The following is an 8889-nucleotide window of genomic DNA, read 5'->3' as shown; positions in this document are numbered from 1 at the left end:
TTCATGTGATCTGTCAGTTAAAGTTCTGGCTTCTGTCCTGCTGGGATATAACTGCTGTTTAACTCCTCTAATGGAGTGATCATTGATCCTTCAGCAGCTCTTCAGAATTAACTCCCACTCCCAGTGTTGTGGCCGGGTAAAGCAGGGAGCTCTTCCGAGTTCTCAGAACTGTTTTGCTATGATCCATCTCCTCTGTGAATTTGAACTCTTGTTTGTTACTAATTCCAGCAAGAAGGGGGAGTTTGGTAACTCAGGTCTGGTCAGGAACTCACAGTTCTGGGAGTGTACAAATGGACAGACCTAAACTATACTTTTCTTTCCTGTTCTTGTGGGTTTTTTGTGTTTCTCCTAAAGGGAAAACAAAGTGCTGCTTTGTGGGTGTCTGTAATGCTGGCTATTTTGGGGATTCAGCGATAGAGGGCACTAGAGTAAATGCTTTCAAAAAGCAGTATTTTTATTGCATTTGCATATAAAAGTGAAAGCTCACTTTTGGTTTTTTATGTGGGAGGGATATTCTACCCATTTATTTAGGTTTTTAACGTTGGAAAGGGGATAACAGTCAAAGCAACTGGAAGCCCCAAGATACCAGCATGACACATGGTGGAACTGCATAAATACTTTGCATGAATTTTTGACTTTTTAAACAGAAATTCTGCTATTTCTTTTCATCACATTTGCAGTGCAGAAGTGTATGCAGCAATGTGTTCCCGAGCCAGGTGTTTATTGAATGTAATATGTAATGCCTTTGATTCTGTCAAAGGTGGATTTCAAATGCATTTTATGAAGCCACCACAAAAGGAAAACCAGGTGTGAGAATCTGTGTAGACCCACATCTCCATTCTCATTCAGGCTCTGTTCCCTCAGAAGTTGGGAATTCAGCGTGTGCTCTGGGCTGCTGCATTTTGTGGTTTCCATATGAAAACTGAATTTAATTTAAAGACAACCTGAGTTGCTTTTAGACTATTGGTAGAATTTACCGGGTCTGGTGGATTAGGTTGGTAGCTGGGATTCAAATGCCTGTGGACAGGTTTGTCAGAGGAAAGAGGCCATAGCTGCCCTTTTACCATTCTAGCCACTCTGCTGCCACATCGCTGCTGCAAGTGTAGCTCAGTGCAATGCCAGGACACTGCCTGGCCTTATGGAGCAGGTGGGAAAAGGTGGAGCAGCCAGAACTCGTTGGGGAGCTGCTGTGTGGTACAGCTGGATGCTGGCCAGGGGCTCAGCCCTCTGCTTTTCCCCTGTGCTGCTTAATGATTTGTAGAAATACCTAACAACTATTGCAGTCTTGCGTAAGTAAGCTTAAATCAATAGTTCTGTAGGAAATTAAATGTAAATAAATTATTGTAAGCTGATATCTAGGGCAGGTCAAATCTAGGATTTTATCTACAGGGCACTTGTTTGTGTGTGTGGCATAACTTCACTGCAGTTCAGAAATGAAGAATAAGATTTGTTTTCTGTTCCAGAAATGCAATCTGTTTGCTCTTGAACCGAAGAATAAATACAGTTCCTATGTGATATTCTGGTTTTGTCACTGGTACCTGTGGTCAGTAAAACCTGTCACTATCCGGGTCCATCAGATTTTCTGTAGCTTATGAGCCTGTGTGGGATGGGCGTGTGGTTCACTGGGCCAAGTGTACAAAAAGCACTCTCAGAAATTTGTCACGAAAGGATAGACATGGTGATACCTTAAGGCACCTGCCAAGTTTCGTCTCTAATTCGTTGTTCAAAGTTACTGCACAGAGGAATTTGGCCTCCCCAGCCCTATGTGGCACGGAGAGTAGGAGCCATCGGCTCTGTCTGCTGGCCATAAAGAGCAGTTGTCTCTCTGAGGTCTCTTCTCTGGAAAGAGAGAAGAGCAGGAGTTGAGCACTTAGTCATTCCCTTTGCCTTTGCTGCCAAGTGTGGTTATGATTTGTTAGCTTTTGCATTTACTAACAGGTTGAGTCTTACCAGGTCTCACCACCCTCATGTGTGGAGCTCCAGCAGATGGTAGGAATTGCAGTGCCACAGGGTATTTAAAAAATCCACCAAATCTTAAGGTTATCTCAAGATTTTGATCAGATGACAGAGTTCCTAAAAAGGGACCTCAGAAAACTAGCCAGATACACGGGGAGGAGAAGCTTGCTTGCTTGAAACCCTCTTTTCTCAGTTTCATTGTGTGGAGCTCCAGCAGACGGTAGGAATTGCAGTGCCACAGGGTATTTAAAAAATCCACCAAATCTTAAGGTTATCTCAAGGTTTTGATCAGATGACAGAGTCCCTAAAAAGGGACCTCAGAAAACTAGCCAGATACATGGGGAGGAGAAGCTTGCTTGCTTGAAACCCTCTTTTCTCAGTTTCATTGTTTCATGTTTAGTCTCAAAGCTCGGGGCAAAAGCAATGTAATCAGCCCAAGGAAATTGCTTCTTAGGCTGTAGCCTGGAAGTTAAAAAAACTAAAGAATGCCATAGATGTGTATATACCAAGAGGACTAAAGGAGAAACGAGGCCTCTCCTTTCCCTCACCCTCACATGCATTTTTGCATGGTGTTCCTGTGCCCATGTACCTTCAGGGGAGTCCTTACATGGAGGAGGCTGTAAGGCTTCTGGGGGAGGGGGACATCAGCTGTGTATCTCTCAGTCTGCCTCCCAGAAACTGGCATATCTAAGAGCTCCCAAAATCACAATAGCCATGGAATAGCCTGAGGAGGGGATGTGGTCCAGCTCTCCAGCTAGGTGCGATGCTGAAACAGATAAAGGAGATTGTGAAAAGTAAATATAACCACTACTTGAATTATCTTGTCTTGGGCTTTTGTTTTTAAAGTATTTCCACTATTGTAAATTTATATTTTAACCCATACCCCAATTGAATGAGGTAAATATTTTCAGCCTTGTTCGCAAACAGATTTTCAGGCCAGTCTGGCAAACACTGGGTGTTCTGTTTCTGTGGGAGTGGTGACTGTAAACAGGACTGTATGCAGAGCAGTATCTGGCCAAAAGAGGTGTAGTAGTTTTCAGGAGCAGAAGCCTGTTTATAGGCTGGTTATGTAGGATCCCAGGTTTGTGCAAGAGTCTCCTGTGACAAGTCTTAGCTGGATCCTGTTGGCAAGCACTGGAAGGAGGGAGAAAACTCAATTGTCGTCAGATTGATAAAAATACAAAAGAGTTTTACTAACCAATTAAATTGATTTTAATTCTTCAATACTCCAGAGTAAATCAATGGGATTTATGCTCCAATGTCACTTAGGGCCAGGTGCTCAGAGGCATTTAAGCGTCTGAGAACCAGTGTAGATTTCAGTAGCTGAATAGCTAACCTTTCTCGTGGTTTTTACAGTCACTGGCACCAAGAGTGGAGAATCCTCCCTTAGTCAGGGACCTTCTCTGTGGCAGGTGCCAGCAACCTTATCTGGCTGACAGTGGTCTCTCGGAGATGCTTCATCCATGCAAACACCTACATCCCAGTTTTTCAACGTGCAGCTAGATGGCAATGTCTCCTTCCACTTCTCGGAAAGGCTGGTGGGCTGCCTTGGGATGGCAGTCCTGGCCAGCCTGCCTCACCACCTCCCCCCCGGCTAAGGATGACCATGACACAGAATGCATGTGTTCTGGTGTTTATGTTATCTAGCAAACCATCTGCCACAAACCAGGTTAACGTGAGTTCATACCAAAAAGAAGTATTTAAAGGCTCCAAAATAGATGACAGTATTTTTGAGATTTATAAAGGTACCAGCATCAGAAACTGAAAAAAAAAAATCCAGTTTAGGCTGTTTAATCTAAAATACCTGTCATTCTTTCCTGTTTTGCAGTTGGGAAGCTGAATTTATGTATTAACCAATTATTTGCCATCTGGTGCATGAAATCAGAAATATGGTCCCTGAGTTCCCAGGTGGCAAGGACATCAAACAGTCCCAGGTTCATGCAGGTTGCTGATTTTTATACCTCCTTTTCTCCTTTGGGCCTCCCTTGAAGTTCTCACTTAGTGATTCACTCAGGGAAGTGTTTTCTTTTCTTCTCACCAAAAGGCTGATCACTCCCTCCTGCTTTACCAATGTAATGTTCTTCGCATGTGGCAGAGTCAGGTTGTTGCCTGCCTAGATGATAGACAAACTGTTATCTAAAAACTCTGAATCTGAAACTGGTGAGTAATATGGCAATTTTTTTATGCAGTACCCAAATTCCAGCTTGGTAAGACACTTGGCAAACAAAAACACCACAAGCATTTGTGTTGGATCCTGGACTGTTTGATTAAAGCACGTGTCTTCAGTTGAGATCCAAATATATGAACTCATGATGTTGCAGGTCTGTGCCATAGGCTCTCTGGTTAATTTTATCTCAATCACCATGAGTAGCTCGTAATAGAGACTGTTGCAGGAGCTTATCCTGTTCCCAGGCCAGGGTTCCTGACCCTGATAGGGCTGCAGTTCAAGTGCTTCTTGGAGAGTTTCCCTAGACAGCAAGTTAAGCCAGCTCTATGGTCTTCCTGTCCTTGGGAAAATGATAAGAGGATCCTCTCCATGGGAAGTGTGTGTCCCAAAAAGGGCCTCATGACCTATGGCTGTGAATGGCCATTGTACCTATTGAGAGCAGAGTCTACAGAAACACAGCAGAAGACCTTAAGTGGTACCTGTGGACAGTCGCAGCTTTACAGGAGTTTGGAAGATGTGGGCTTTGCTGGACTTCAATCTGATCTAAGCCTTGTGTAGCTCCACAATGGGGAAGGAGCACAAAATACACACAAAGATCCCTCGAGGGAAAGGACAGCCATAAGGACCTCAGAAATCCTCTCTTATCTGTAATAATAGGGATCCCTTAAAAATCACTAATTGGGAAATATGGTTAAAATTTTATTTTAATCTCAGACTGATGTTAAGTGTAGCTAACAGATAAACAAACAAGCAGAAATAAAGAGTATTTCGTAGAGATAAAACAGCAGATCTCCACCTCCTAGTAGCTGTGCTTAGAGCTTTCTGAAGGCTGTTTATTCAAATAGGTTTCTCATTCCGTTACAGATTCGAGTGAAACTGTTGAAAAAGATCTTTGTAGTAACTTTAACATCAAACTAGAATGTAGACATTTGAGCATCAGCAAAAAAGAGAGCAACACAACATACATTAAGCAAAAACTGAAATGTGACATGCTGATAATCAATGTATTGTAGAAAAAACACAGTTCAATTCTTTCTTGCAGGAGAAATATTGCTGAACTTCATTGTCCTTCCTTTTGTTACCTGCTGGCTGAAAATGGATTAAAAACTAAAGCACTAAGCACCTTACATAGCTTGAATAATTTTTCCAAGAAGCTTTACAGGCATACTTTCCATAGAGCAAGTACAGCAATAAACTCTTCTGATTGCTGGGAACCAAGCCACAGGTTCTCATGTAAAGCTGATTTTACTTGCTAAGTTCCCAACACAGTAGTAGGATCAAGTTGTATATCCCCTCACACTTTTCTAAAGACTTCTTCAGTCTTACTGTGGTTAATAAATAATGCAAAGGTAATACAAATTTGGCTTTGAACTTTCCATGTGCTTCAGTTGCTCAGGCACAACATACATTCTGCATATCCATTTGGAAGTTAAATTTGTCTGGGCCATCATAGAAATGAAATCACACATTTCCTAGGCAGGGGAGACCAGAGCAGGATAGAGAGATTTTGCTACTGAGCCTCTGCCTGCCTCTGCTGGATTGAGTAACACTTAGTTACTAGGGTCTGATGTTGGAGCATCTGTTGGGTTCCTGCCTGTTCCTTCACTTGCTTTCTGCTGCACTGCCCTGGAGCAAATCAGTTATGGTAACAGCTATTTACAAGCTTTCAGGCAAAATCAAGTTTTGGGTGAAGAAAACCCAAACATCAGGTGGGGTCCATTCATATAAAATGAACATGTTGAAGCCTCACAATTCACCCCTATGAGGGCAAGATAGGAGGAGTGTTGACTTCTTGCAATAGTATAAGTTACTTTTTTCTATGACTCCAGTCAAGCCATTGTTGCTATAGAATAATAAATCATAAGGTGCTTCATTATGTCTCAGTAGTTGACAACTAAACTTCTAAAGCATAATATTTATATGTTTAATAAATAGATACTTTGCATTTCCTAATAATTCAGGACAATTATGCATATTCAGTATGCATTGATGCATCACTTTCATAAATGAAGTCAGCGTACATGACAGTCTGAGCATCAGTAAAATAAAACTATTAGTTTTTCTAGGTGTCAGTGAATGCTTTTATCAAATGTGCTAAGTTAAAGCTCCCAGAGCTCTGATTTCAAAGAACAGGATTCATTTCAGACCACATCAGGAAAGAGCACCTGGTTCTGATTGCTTTCCAAGCAGAAATGATATGGCAATCCATGATCTAATGACCAAAACAGTCTTTCCAGAATTATAGCTACTTTTTGAACTCATGGAAATTTTGGGAGTGCTCCAGTAAAGGATTACCAGAAAAAGGTATTTTTAAAATTTGATGCTGTCTAGACCTTTGTGAAACACTGTATGCCACAATTGGAATGAAATAATGTATTTAAAGCTAAAACACATATGAAAAATAGATCATATATAGATCCACTGTTTTAGACAAAAACCCATCCTTTTTCTAATCTTTCTTATTGAACTTATAAACTTATAAACAGTATGTTAAAATCTATCTTAAGGTTGAAAGAATTTTAGAGATGAAGATTTATTAGAGACAAAGCTTTCAGATTTTTTGTAACTATGCCTATAATAGCCAGGTGGAAATTATGGACTTGTCTTGCAAATGACATTATGGACTCACAAATGAAAATTAATATAAATGAAAAACAAAATAGCATTAAGAGATAATGTTTCCTAACTTAATAAGTAATCCTGCTTCAGAACACTGTTTAGCTAACAGATTTTTTCCTAATACTCTTTGTGAATGCTCAGTACATGCATTTGCATAGTCATAGGAAGTTGGGAAATTAGCGAACCCTGGTGTCCTACAGATTTGTGCCCCATTCCCCATAACCTCCTCACCACACAGGTGATATGCAGTAGCTGGTTGTCCAGACATTGACAGACAATGGTGTAATGGCTGAATTTTGCCAGCTTTGCCCTGAGAGTGGGTGTTAGTTTGGATCTCCCTCCTTTAGCCAGGAGATAATTTTCATAAAACTTAATTAGCTTTTAGACCATATGTAGTTGAAATGCTCAGCTTTGTCAGAACTACAGGGGGTGAATTGAAAGGTGGACATACAGCAATCTCATAAGCATTTTTTCTAAAGAAGATAACTGAGCTTGCAAAGTAAAGAACACTGAAATTAAGGAAAAAAAATTCAAATATTACTTTCATTTGATCTTCTTTATGCCCTGTAATGTAATTTTTAATTAAGTGCTCCCATCCTGGCTTTTTGGAGCTGCCTGTTCCCTCACCTGATGAACAATGTCTCCAAATTTTATTTATTCCTGTTGGCTTTTCCACTGTGTCTTACAGGGTCCCTTCACAAAGACAAAATACTTCTTTTCTCAAGGGGTCCATGGAAAGGAGTGTTCTGTCTCCTCCAGAATTTCATGAGATGCCTGAGTCATCTGAAAAATAATCCCAGCTATGTAAGCATAGAACAGAGCCCTGCGAAAACCTCATTTGAGTCAAAAGCACAGCTCTCCCTGACTTCAGTTGCAGTTGGGAATACTCCATGTTTACTGACAATTGGATAAAGGAACTCAAATGCAGAACCCAGGAGAAACTGGACAGCAACTGGAGCAAGCCTGACATGGCCTGCCAGCACCAAACAAGGATGTAGGGACAGCTGTCATTTCTCTTGGGCACCATACAGCTGCCTTAACCATTCTTTTTTTATTTTTCCCCATAGTCTTCTGCCTGTTTTGCTTTATGTGTTTCAAATTCTGCATTAAATACAGTGACCATTTTAAAGAGTTTGAGTCTTTTTTCAGTGCTTTGATTTATACTGCAACAGGGTCCTTTGTAACCCATAATTAGCTGTAAGCTATTTGTTGATGTCTCAAGAGGAGTGCGACTTGAGATACAGTGATATTGTTGTGATATAGTTGTTGTGATGTAGTCAGTCTGTTTTAAGATCAGAAATACCCCAGTTATCTGCCTCAGAGTGCTGATCCAGGATGGACTCACTATGCTGGGTTGCTGGTGTTGAAAAAGTTTTGACAGGTTAACTTTGTGCCAAATAAATACAATTAATCTTGCCTTAATGCAAGTGTAGCATAAATTCTGTATCAGGCATAGGAATGTGATTGCAGGTTTACACCTTATCCACATTATAATTTTCACTTTTAAATGGTCTGATGGTACAGGGATCTTACGTTAAAGATCCAGACCCTAGCCAAGAGGAACAGCATTTCAGGGAACACGCTGCTGTCTTCCTCCATAACACCACTGATGGGTATGGATTGGAAATGGGAAAGTTAAAGAATTTATTTTTCAGGAATTGCAACAGGAATTTAATCAAACATAAGGGAAACTGAAGTTTTTGAGAGACTGATAAGGGAGCAGAAAAGCCCATCCAGAATTCATCTTTTGCTATAAATCTTGAAAGTGTAAAGCTTTGTAACAACAACGAAAAAAGAAAGTGTAGTTTAGTTACAAAAAATGAAAGCATTTTCTCTAGAAGTCATTCTTGGAAATGGCTGAATTGTTTTAGCTGAAATGTCCTAAAACAAACAGCATAATGTTCCCCAGCATGGAAACTTGAAGTACAAGTGGTTACTCTTTGGCAAAATTATAAGCAATATAAAACCTAAAAATAGAAAGTAACATTCAGTACTAGACAAAGATGGCATCATGAACTCTGCCCAGCTTACACAGTTAACCAGCAAACACAACAGGGCTTCAAAGCAAATACAGCCTGGTTTTGCAAATATTCTTAAAGTGATTCTTTCTTTGAGATTAGAGGGTGCATGAATCACCTATTTCTTAC

This window comes from Corvus hawaiiensis, chromosome 4, assembly GCF_020740725.1.
Source record: "Corvus hawaiiensis isolate bCorHaw1 chromosome 4, bCorHaw1.pri.cur, whole genome shotgun sequence".
Classification (NCBI taxonomy): Eukaryota; Metazoa; Chordata; class Aves; order Passeriformes; family Corvidae; genus Corvus; species Corvus hawaiiensis.
The sequence above is the reverse complement of the archived record's forward strand: the minus strand, read 5'-3'. Positions refer to the sequence as shown.